Source organism: Cynocephalus volans, chromosome 1 (assembly GCF_027409185.1).
Source record: "Cynocephalus volans isolate mCynVol1 chromosome 1, mCynVol1.pri, whole genome shotgun sequence".
Taxonomy (NCBI): Eukaryota; Metazoa; Chordata; class Mammalia; order Dermoptera; family Cynocephalidae; genus Cynocephalus; species Cynocephalus volans.
This window is the reverse complement of record NC_084460.1, coordinates 186,135,374-186,147,542: the sequence shown is the minus strand read 5'-3', so window position 1 is coordinate 186,147,542 and position 12,169 is coordinate 186,135,374. Positions and strand designations below refer to the sequence as shown.

At 36.6% G+C, this 12,169-nt stretch overlaps 1 protein-coding gene across 1 annotated transcript in view; it reads left to right on the top strand.

Moving 5' to 3' along the window:
• Nucleotides 1–437: 437 nt before the first annotated feature.
• Nucleotides 438–12,169, top strand: part of LCA5L (lebercilin LCA5 like) — a 52,153-nt gene continuing 40,421 nt past the window's right edge. The window contains exons 1-4 of the mRNA XM_063082926.1: nucleotides 438–473; nucleotides 5,537–5,691; nucleotides 7,149–7,378; nucleotides 9,204–9,239. The gene's annotated coding sequence lies outside the window, so the exon portion shown is untranslated. The remainder of the gene's footprint in view (nucleotides 474–5,536; nucleotides 5,692–7,148; nucleotides 7,379–9,203; nucleotides 9,240–12,169) is intronic.

Here is a 12,169-nt window from a genome sequence, read left to right as displayed (position 1 = left end):
CTAAGTGGTTTCCCTGCTAATACCCTTACCCCCACTTGAGACAGTCTTATGCTATTTTCCATTTCTCTTATATGAATAAGTGAAAAAGAAGGATTATCTGAATTTTATACTTTCCATAGATGAAGGTACAATATTTTGAGTACGTTTTGAGAATTGCAACTTTTAAACCAGATAGACAAGACTACATAAGAGCACTTGTACTGTTAACAAGCTAAAAATTGAAAAATACCCCTTAGCTTTCTTAGTTAAGTATAAATGTGACAGTGTCCCTGGAATAGAACTATGGCAAGAGCTATAAAATCGACTGTACACAAGAACAAAAATATTCAGAGCCTTCTTCCAAATGAGAAAAAGGAGTTGTGAAGGAATTTAAGCTCTGTTCTCTATTCTCTTTTTTTATTTTTCAGAGAAGCACCAAAAGAAGCAGATTGAGATAGAGACAAATGATCATCTCTATGCTGACCATTTTAATAGTAAGTACCTGGATGCTGATACCCTAGTCAGTCCAGGAGTGACGTGGATCAGTATGATGGGTCCCTGCCCTCAAGGAGCTAATGGTCCCTGCACACCTGTACCTTTGCCTATCTTGTGAACTCCCAGCCCCCATTTTTTTCTATCAGGTAAAACACTAGTTGACTGAAGTAACAGATTAGGATTGCTGCAGTTGGCCGAGGGTCTTTAGGAGGTTGCAGGTCATAAACCTCCACTTCACTAAGATTTGATCTCCCACCTCCCCCTTGTGCTATCACTTTACAGAAAAACTTAAAGGTCTCAGATGGGAATCCTCTCAATCTCCAGCTATCAAAACTGCAAGCCTTCCCTACATCTGTACCCATCTCATCTTCCTTCCTCCTAGCCAAGGCCACTCCTTCCCCATGCTTTGGATCCCATCCCTTCCTGTTGGTCACAACCCCTACATGTCAATCATCTTTCTCTCTCCTGTATAATCACCTATTCCATCTCAACTGGTTCTTTCCCATGGCTTTTAAACATGTTCAAGTCTCCCATCACAAAAGAAAGAAAAAAAAAAATCTCCCTTGACCCCATATTCCCACCTCAGTTTCCAGTTGTCTAATCCCTCATCCCCTTCAAAAGGCAAACTGATTAAAGAATTGTCATATTCAGTGCATCCTTGTCTCTCATCCCTTATCCCGCTCTCGTCTGGCTCCCATCCTCATTTCTATGCTAAAACAAAGTCCACTAATGAGACATTTCCAGGCCTTGTCTCACTCAGTCTCTCAGCACCCACCTGTTTTGACTACCTCTTTGACAGTTATCAGATAGTGATTATTTCCACCATTCTTGTATATTACATTTATTAGTTGTTATATCATAAGAAAGAGCTTTTCTTTTCCTCCCTCATTTACTTATTTATTCATTTATATCAGTATGGACTCATGGATTCCTATTCTGTTCAATGGATTGTAATCCTGTATCCTCATTTATTTTGATGCTCAACTTGTCCTAGATTTGACCAGTGGAAGTTCCTTTTGACATGTACCAGCCTTATCTTGTAGTTTCCCTGCCCCGGGCTTGGAATCATCCATTTCTCCAAGGAGCCCTGATTCCTTGTAGTGGAGAATGGTGTACAGGCCCTCTCAGAGAGCAGAGTTAAGGGGAAAAATACACACATATAAACACACATATACATATGCAAATTTTGTGGATACATATGTACACTTATAGGCTTATATGATCTACAAACTATATCTCCGTGTGGGTGTATGTATATGAAGTATACGTATATATATGAAGTGTACACATATACACATTTCTTAACTCAGTATTTCCAATTCTAGTCCAACAGCTCAGGGTTCGTTCCAACCTTCCCTCTTTCCATGTAAGTAAAACCGTTTCAGGCAGTAAGAAAGTTGGCTCCCATGATTCTAAACATATTTGCTTATTTCTTCAGTTAACTTATTTGCTCCATTAATTTCCTAACCTTGCCAGCTACGTGACACCTTTTTTCCACTCCCCCTTACCAACATTTCCCTTCTCCACCCTGCTTCCTCAGTCTTCGGGCATGCCTCCACCATTGCCTCTACACAATGGCCAGCCTCCTTGCTTTTGTAAAAACTCTCCCTTTCCAGTGCTTATGAAAAACTCTGCTGTTTTCTCTAGCTCGTTTTTCCAAAGCAAACAATCCCACCAGCTCCCCAGGGTTGATCATCATTTTTCTAGATAGTCCAGAGGAGGTAAAGCAAGACAATTTCTAGAAGCATTAAGATACTTCTCCAAAGGTTTTTTTTTTTTTGGGTGGGGGTCAGGTAGAGGCAGCTGGCTGGTTTGGGATCCGAACCCACAACCTTGGTGTTAAAAGGCTGCGCTCTTAACCAACTGAGCTAACCAGCTAGCCCTCCAAAGCATTTGAACTCACCTTCTGCTTTGACTTCTTGGAATTTATAATAGTTCATTTCATTTACATTTTAATAGCCTGCTCTTAGTCTCATTTTAATTCATGATGTGTTTCAGAGTACCTGTGTTAGTTACCTATCGCTGCTATAACAAATTACCACAAACTCAGTGGCTTAAAACAAAACAAATGTATTCTCTTACAGTTCTGGAGGTCACAAGTCTGAAATGAATGAATCTTATGGGGGTAAAATCAAGATGTTAGCAGGGTTGGTTCCTTCTGGAGGCTCCAAGGGAGAATCCATTTTGTTACCTTTTCTAACTTCTAGAAAAGCCTGTCCTGTGATCCCTTCTTCCATCTTCAAAGCCATAGCATAGTATCTTCACTCTCTGACTCCGCTTCCATCATCACGTGGCCTTTTCCTGTGTCCCTCTTAGAAGGGCCTATGTGATTACATTAGGCCCACATGGATAATTTGGGATAATTCAAGATAAACTTCATACCTCAAGGCCCTAAAATTGATCACATCTGCAAAGTCCCTTTTGCTATAGTATATGGTAACACAGGTTCTGGGATTTAGGACATGGACATCCTTGGGGGGCCATTATTCAGCCTATCACAGTACCAAATCAAAGTCTTAAATCTTAAAAATTGGATTTTAACTCCTTTCATTATGGAAGGCAATGAGCAACGTACGACATTGACTGGAAAATGAACGTGTCTTGGAGATCTTTACATATATGGTACATATCCACATACACCGAGATACGCTTCACTCTTTTATTTTTTAAACTATGCAGTATCGGTTATTGTTAGTCACAGATACAATAACAGTAATATGTTTCATCTGATTCATTTTTGCCATTCTCATAGTCGAAATATGGAATTTAATTGTTTTAATTTGCATTTCTTTATGAGTAAGCTTGAACATCTTTTTAGGCATTTCTAGGTTGCCTGTTTTACTAATGGGTTGTTTTAAGAGTTCTTTGTAAATTAATTAGCCTATTGTCATATGTATTGAAAATAGATTTCTCAGTTTGGAATATACCTTGTAACTTTATAATTTTGTTGTTGTCATACAGAAGTTTTAGATTTTTATGCAGTCATTTTTGTCAAAAGTTTCCCTTATGATTCTGGGCTTTATGTCTTGCCACACTCCATGTTTTCTTCTACGATTTTTTTTTTTTTAATATTTTTCCATTTTTAATCCATCTAATTATTTTAGTGTAAGGGATGCAATAAGAATCCGCTTTTAATTTCCAGATAAATTCTAGCCTGTTGTTTTCCCATCATTTATTGCCTAGTCCACTTTCTCCACCTTTATCTTATAGTAGGTTTCCATATGTATTTGTTTCTGTTTCTGAACTCTTTATTTCATTATATTGCTCTGTCCAGGTACTAGTATCAGGCTATATTAATGATTGTAGCTTATATGTCAATATCTGATATAGGTAATCCCTTTTCATTATTCTTTTTCAAATTCCTTTGTATTCTCCCATATTTATTTCTCCATGTGAATTTATTGTTTTGTCACATTTCAAGAATATTACTCTTGGCATTTCATTGGGAATGCTCTAATTATGTAGATTAAGTTACATCTTTATAATCTTTGTCCTTATAAGAACAAAATATGTCTTTTTACTTACATAAATTTTATTTTATTTCTTTCAATAATTTTAAAGATTTCTTCATATTATTTATATTAGACCTATAATAGCTGTTTTAAATTTCAGGTCTAATATAATAAGTGGGATGTTTTTATCTATTTTCTAAGTCATTTTAGTTTCCTTATAGAAAAATTATTTTTATATCCGTTTGATAACCTATAGTTTCATTGAATTCTTTATTTCATAGAGTTTAATGCAATTTTCTAAATATACAGTCTTGTTATCTGCACATAATAAATAATTTGCCTCTTTTCCAATATTTATACCTCTCACTTCTCTCTCATGTCTAATTTTATTGGTCAGTACCTCGAAAACAATATTAATTAACAGTCACAGTAAGCATCCTTATTTTAATCCTTACAGCAGTGTAAATTAATGTTTTACTGTTAAACATAAGGCTAGTTTTTAGTTTAAGATGTGTATTTATCATACTGCAAAAGGAGTCGTTTAGAACATTTTGAGTTGGGTTAGCAGTAGTGAGAAGTTTTACCAGAAGTAATGGATATGGAGACAAGAATTAAGGAAGCACAGAGTAACCCTGAATATTGGCTTATTTGATCAGTATTTATTGAACACTTACTATTGCCAGAAACTCTCCTAGGTACTAGGGACACAGCAGTAGACAAAATTGTCAAAAATGCATGCCATTGTGAAGCATACAATTTAGTGGGGAAGTTGCGCAACTAGTAAGGTATGTATTATTAGAAAATGATATATGCTAATGAGAAAAATAAAATGGGAAAGGGAATAGAAAGTGTTGAGGATAGATAAGAAAAGGAAAAACTTGCCTGTCAAGCTATTGTTTCCCACTAGGTGGGACTGGTTAAGAATACAGTTACCTACTCACAGAATAATTTGGTTGGGAAATACAGTTGTAACCATTTACACTAAACCATAAAATTGTCTCTGTATGAATTAATTATAACCTCACTAACCTACAGAATATTTACCTTTAAGAATTAGGATTTTCTGATTGTAAGAATAGCCAAGAATCTGTTAATTCATGAGGTTGATTCTTGAGCCAGAAGAATAAATTTCAGTATACAGTAGTAAATCAATCAATACCAGAGCTTCTAAAATAAGATCCAGTACCCACTAGTGGTACCAAGAGGGTCTCTCTTTTGTTATTTTTGTTGTTTATAAGCAAGTAACACATAATTTAAAGACTTTAATTATTTATGTTCGACTTCACACGGGAAAGAAAGAACAGACAGGTGAGCCACAGGACCTTTTGTGTTGTGCCTAAAAAATTTTGAAAGGCACTGCTCTGTATGGCTCTTTCAAGTCTTATTTCAGCCTGACTTTTTGGTCATTATAATCAAGAATTTCCCAATCAACTGCCAATAAATGGTTCAGTTTGCTAGAGGAAAAGCCTTAGTGTGTGAAATATATAGCAATCCGTACGGCAAATGAATATATATAAAAATTAAGTTAACACAGTTTCAAAACTTTTATTCTTATATAAATGTGTTTCTTTGTGAGATTGTAACATTTTCCTTTTGTAATATCATTATAGGTTTTTGAAATATATTCTTTCTTTAAAAAGAGACCAAAACATGTCAAAAAGTACTACCCTGGAAACCTTATAAATACTTCAGTGTGAAGAACCCTCCACTCAGAACACACAGTTTATCTTCAGACATCTTAGGGGAGTTTGATAAAGAACAGCAGGTACGCAGTGATTCACCTTAAAACATTTTATGTTTATTTTTTGTCTGCCTTGTTGCAAAAGCAGGATGAAGACAAACGAGCATAGTATTCAGAATGATTCAGATGTACAGCTTGATCTTAAACATTCTTATTTCTAACTCTATAATTAAATGAACACAGTATACAAGGTTGCTGTTCTTATAAGCAGCCTTTCACTGTGGTGCATTCCAAGAAGATCAGATTTTTTCATTAGAACAGATTATAATAGTGGGTTGTGTTCCTGAGTCATAACAGCAAAGAAACAACTATAAACCCTATAATGATAGAGACGTAATAAAATTTTGCTTACATGCAATAAAATAGGCACTGTTATACTATAAACACTGTTCAAAATATAAATGCTGCCAAAATTAATTGGAACTATGTACTACCATAAATTTGATACAACAAAAACTAGTGTGCTAACTATAGTAGATATTAATTACGGAATTACTAATTTTGCTTATTTTAAGATTCTTGAAGGCAGAAGTTGCCTTCTTCATGACCCCAGTGCCTGGCAGACACTAAGTAAACATTCTTTGACTGAGCATATTTATTAATTAATTAGTTCATTAATTAAGAATAACATTAGGTGGTTGGCCTAAGACCTAGACTTTTCAGTAATGCACCACATAATCGGAAATCCATATATGTGGAGTTTGCATACTTTTTTAATTGATAACATTAGTGAAGTGTAGCCTATTTATATTAATACAGAGACACTCTAAAACAGTTTCATCAACTTAAAATGAAGTTATAGGTCTGATACTAGTCATCAATAAATTTTGAACAGGTTAGTGAGAAAACTCATTTTTAACAGACTGAATATTCCAGAGAGCCACTTGATGTAGGTGTTCAGGGCACATCTCATTGACTGTAGTAATAACCAAAAATCACAAAACTTGGTTTTACTTTGGTTTACATTGTTGATAGACTCAGTTTCATGGAAAAGAATGGAACTCTTGCAGTGCCAGGTGAACCCAAACAGACCCAGATTCAGCTCAAACAGGTAGAAATTTTAGGACAGTTCTAGGGTCCTGGGAATTCCAGAATTCTGAGAAAGTCTTGTCTCTTTGGTGGGTATGATTGATGTTAAGTTCAAGTAATTCTTTTGTAAACAGAACTGATAAAATACGTGTACATCTGTGTTTATTATCTATGCTTGTATAAAAAATTACCTGAAAACTTAACAGCTTAAAACAAGTGTGGCTGGCCACCACTCCAAAAAAACTACTTGAAAAGATCATAATTTTATTAAAATTAATATTAGAGATAGAGAAAATATGGTATTATATAGAGATTTTTTTCAAAATTAAGTATATAAACATTCTAGAAAGCATCTATTAACCTAAATGAACTAGGTTACTTGTTTATAATAAAATCCTCGTTCTTCCATTTTTCTGCAAGATCACTATTGACTTTGTAACCTCCTATGGCAGATTCACACAGAAGTTTTCTGCCCTATAAGTCTCTCTCCAGTTTTCAAATGAACAATTATTGGCTTGGAAAACAGCAACATCATTTATTATCCTGTGGGTCAGAGGCACAGTGGGGTCCCGGCTCTGGATGTCTCTTAAGGCTGCAATCAAGGTGTCAGTTGCTGCTGCACTTCTCTCAAGACTCATCTGGGGAAAGATTCAAGTTTCCGCGCTCACTCACATGGCTGTTGGTAGGACTTCATTTCCCACAAGCTGTTGGATGGAGGGACTCAGGTCCTACTGGCTGTTGACTGGAGGCCTCTTTCTTGCCGTGCATGCCTCTCCATCATTCATTTTACAACATGGCAGTTGGCATCCATCAGTGTGCATAAGTCAAAGAAAAATAGGTGGAGATTAAGTTATTTAGTTACCTAATCTTGAGGGTATCATCTTAATCACATTTAAGGGCAAGGGATTACACAAAGGCATGAGTACCAGGAAGTGGGGATCATTGGGCCATACGTCCTCTACTTCCACTACCCCACCAGGAAGTGGGGATCATTGGGCCATATTAGAAGCTGCCTGCCATACCCAGCGCGCATTCCAAAGGCAGCCTCAGAAAGATAAATCCAGTGTGACCTTAAGTCGTAATTCCCTTCTTTATCGCTGGAGGCATGGGAGTGCTCCAGTACTCTTTAGGAAGAGAGAAGTGACTATATGCAGGAGGAATCACTGTTATTTCTCCAGCTGAGTGGATGTCTGCTGTTAGGTGATCTTCACCATTCAGCAGTCAACAGCAACAGTGCTACTTCTACTTCTTGTTAAAATAATTAAATAGGAGGCCATTAGGGCTAAAGTGGCTAATGCCTTGGCTACCTATGCAAGCAAACTGAAACCAAATTCAAGGGCATTTCTTGTAAATGACTAACTACAGGGAAATGAAACTTAAGTTTAACGAATTATAAACTGCCAACTAACCTCTAACTATATCACTAGGAACTTTCCACCTGAATAGTCCAAATAAGGCAACTGCATAACTGTAACCAGTCATTTTCTTTGTTCTGCTTCTTCATTCACCTTATAAAAGCCTTTTCTTCAAGTCCCTCCAGCAGAGCCCCAAACCACAAACCATGGTTGGGTGCTGCCCAATTCATTAACTGATGTTTGTTCGAATAAACTCTTTAAGATTTTCAACATGCCTCAGTTTAATTTTAAAACTCTTGATAACCAGCTAGGAGGCCTTCTAGCCTTCCAGATAGTGCCTGACCAGCCTTTCCTAAACTCAGTCTCAGTACAGACTGAGTCCAGAGGAGCTCCAAGAGGGTCTTAAGGAAAGATTCAGAAGTGGAACTGGTTTGGTAATATAAAGCACTGTTTGTCTGGTTTAGCATGTGGTTTCTCCTTGTATTGTATAGTGGATATGTCCACTGCCTCAGCCTGGTAGAGGAAGGTTTTTTCAGGTGGGCATTCCCTTGGCCTTCAGCAGGTACCCCAAATGACTTCCCTTACTTCCTAACTCACTCTTTTCTCTCCCTCTTATCTATTCCCTCTCTCCCTTGAAGTCCTCTCTCTTCCTCCTCTTCCCCAAGATTCACCTTACTTCCATATCATCCAGTCATTCCACTCCTAGGTATTTGCACCAGAGAAAAGAAATTGTATACCCATATATAAAATTTGTGTGTGAATGTTCATAGAAATTTTATTTGTAATAGCCTAAAACTGGAAATAGCTGAAATGTCTGTCAACAGGTGAATAGATAAACAAATTGTGGTTTATACATGCAGTTGATATTACTCAGTGATTTAAAAATTTGAGAGAGAGACCACATTCATATAGCTTTTATTACAGTATATTGTTGTAATTCTATTTTATTATTAGTTATTATTGTTAATCTCTTACTGTGCCTAATTTATAGATTAAACTTTATCATAGGTATTTATATATAGGAAAAAATATCATATATGAGAGTACTTCATAAAGTTCATGGAAAAGTTCATATTCTCTTTTAATTTTCTTTTTCCACAAACTTTTTGATGTACCCTTTGACATCGGACTGTGTATTACCTGTGGTTTCAGGCATCCACTGGGAGTCTTGGAATGAATCCCCCGCAGGTAAGGGGAAACTACTGTAGTTTTTTTCCATGAGACAGATTAGGCTATAATAGTGATCAATAGTAGATAACTGCCTCATACCATGTTTTAGAAATTTGATGAAAGCAAGCTGACAATACATTCACTAGAAAATTGGTGGCAATAAAGAATTATCTACCCACCCATCCCACAAAAAAAAAAAATTGTCTTTATAGTAAGACCACATTTTGGCCCATCCTTAGGAAATTAAACTGTAGCGTTAGGTAAGATGAATTATTGAGGAAAGACTGTGGATAACTTTGCTAATAAGGTATCTTCTCATTGGGAATTTTTAGTCGTATGCAATTTTGCAAGCATTTTAAAGGAGCTACAATTACTGATTCCTACCTATAAAGATCCTGCAAAATACAGAGACCCATAGGAGACAGTACTTAATGGGACAGTTCAGTCATCAGCAGAGGCTTATGACTTGCAAATCCACATGGGGAGGGCAACAATGCCTTCAAATCCACCACCTGTCTTGTAAGCTATATCTATAAAGCCTTCCATTAGAGTACACTTTAATCTGGTAGAATTATTTTAGGAGTGAGGTTGTTTATAAAGACTTGTTTATTAATTCGTATCTGGCTCTAATGGATTTCTATTTGATTTCTGTCTTTTTTTTTTCTGTGTTATATCAATTTTTATTAAACTAGAAGACTAGGGTGGCTAATTCTCTACTTTATCAAACATGGGGCAATCAGAGCTCATTTTAGCCTTCGGTGAGCATCTAATTCAGAGGGAATCTTTTTTTAAAAAAGACAATTGTTAAGTGGGATACAGTCACATCCTCAGACCTCAGTATTCTAATCTAGGAATGGAAGAAAACAGCATTCCACCCTAACTTCCTATCTTCATCCTCTCACTGTTCCTATTATGTCATATTCAGAGCAAGTTATATTGATTAACCTGAGCGACTAAGGGATAAGTGATTATTTTCAGTATTGTCTGAGATTTTGGACTCTAGAGATAAAACAATGAAAAGCCGAATAGCAAGTAACTCCCATAGGCTTTCACAGGTGTTGACATAATTTAACATTTTAAGGTTGCAGTGATAAATGGATTGGGTGAATTATATCTCTTTTGGGTCAAGCAGTGCGATGCAGTGAAAGGAACTTTAAAGGCAGACAGACTTGGGTTCAAAAATCAGTTCTCCCACTCAATAGTTTTGTGACTTTGGACAGGTTATTTAACCTTTCTGAGCCTTAGATTCCTCATGTGTAAAGCAGAGTTAATAATACCTGTTTCACTGGACTGTCACCAGGATTAAGTAAACTAATACATATAAAGCTCCTACCTCTTTGCTTATCATAAAATAGATGGTGGTGGTGGTGGTGGTGGTCATTATTCGAGCATTGAAAAATATTGGTTGTGTAGCAGCAGTATGCTAGGCCTGAGGTTAGGGAGAAGTCATGGCGTCTACCTTCAGGAGTTTTCAGTCTAATGGGATAATTCAAAAAGTTGTTCCTGGTAAAATATTTTATAGGGAAACTGACTCTTGGTTGCAACTCGCACATGAAGACACCAGCAGTGCCCTTGACAGTCCTTGTGTTTGTCCCAGGATTACTCTTCCAAGAGGGGAAATTAGTATTTGTTGAATGCCACTATATGATAGGTATTTTTCACAAACACAATCTCATTTCCGCCTATAATGTTCCTATGAAATCAATGTTGTTATTTACATTTTACAGATGGCCAAGAGCAGATAGATTATGTAAGTGACAGATAGACCTAGGTTCAAACCCAAGTCTTGTCTGCCTTCAAGTTTTCTATAACCTTCCATCACATTCTCTTCCACTATTGAAACTGTTGGACAGTTTGTGAATGTAACATGAAAACCATTTTAAGCCTTATCCAAAAATGCTGGCGTGAGAAGACTTCTTGAAGGAGTGTTCTAAGGGGGGATAAAGGAGGGAATTTTTAAAGGCTTTAGGAGAAGAGGTCAGCCAAAGTCTAGCTTCTGTCAGGAACAACTGGCCAAAAACCAAATTCTTCATGTGGTTTCACAACTATTCTTTGGGCAATTTGGACTTATGAAAATGGATGAGGAGGCAGTTGGGAACTGAGGTCATGAGCAAGAGGGGGGACAGCTCCTAGGGACAAGGACAGGCGAAGCAGAGCAGTTTTAGTCTTTCAGAGTGTCCTTCACTGACATCTGGGATTCTTCTTAATCCAGATGCAAAGTTCACAAATGAAGGTTCTTCCCACTGCTGCATAGCAGAACCTGGCTACAAAGAGAAATTTTGTTTGTCCAGATTGTGTAATGTTCCCACCAGTGTTTGCAGTTGTGATGCCTAATGAAAAAAACACTGCTCCTGGCACTGGCAAACATGGAAAACCACCTAACCTTTAACCTGTCTTACCTGTTCCTTCTGTGCAGCTAGCATTAGGTGATGTGAAAGCAGTTTGTGCAGAGTAAAAGCACTAGTTAAATATTATATATAATGCTAATATTAATAAGAATATTTGGGTTAAGATTTCTTGTAGTAGGGGGATTATGATATGCCTCATGTGTTTGATCAGAAGAGGAGAAGGCTAGTGAGTTAAGCAGATGCAGCAAAAACCAGAAACTGATTGGGGGAGGGAGACACTTCCCTGTAGAAAGAATGATATTAAATTCCTTTTGGGAAGGATCAGATGCCAGCTAATTTCTCATTTGCTTTCTTGTTAAAACTGGAGAATTGAGAATTAGATTTAAGAAATAATCCTTTTAAAGATCCTAGAAGATAAATTTGTTTGTTTCAATCTGCTGTTGAGGTAGGCTGCTGTAAGAGATTCTAAGCCATTATTGTGCCTTAATGCAGTAGCATTATAAAGAAATACAGAACCATCTGCTTCTTAGCTAACTTTATTGAGAGTATATATTTGGGTTCCTTCTTGTATTTGACTTCCTATTCCTTCCATTTTAAATT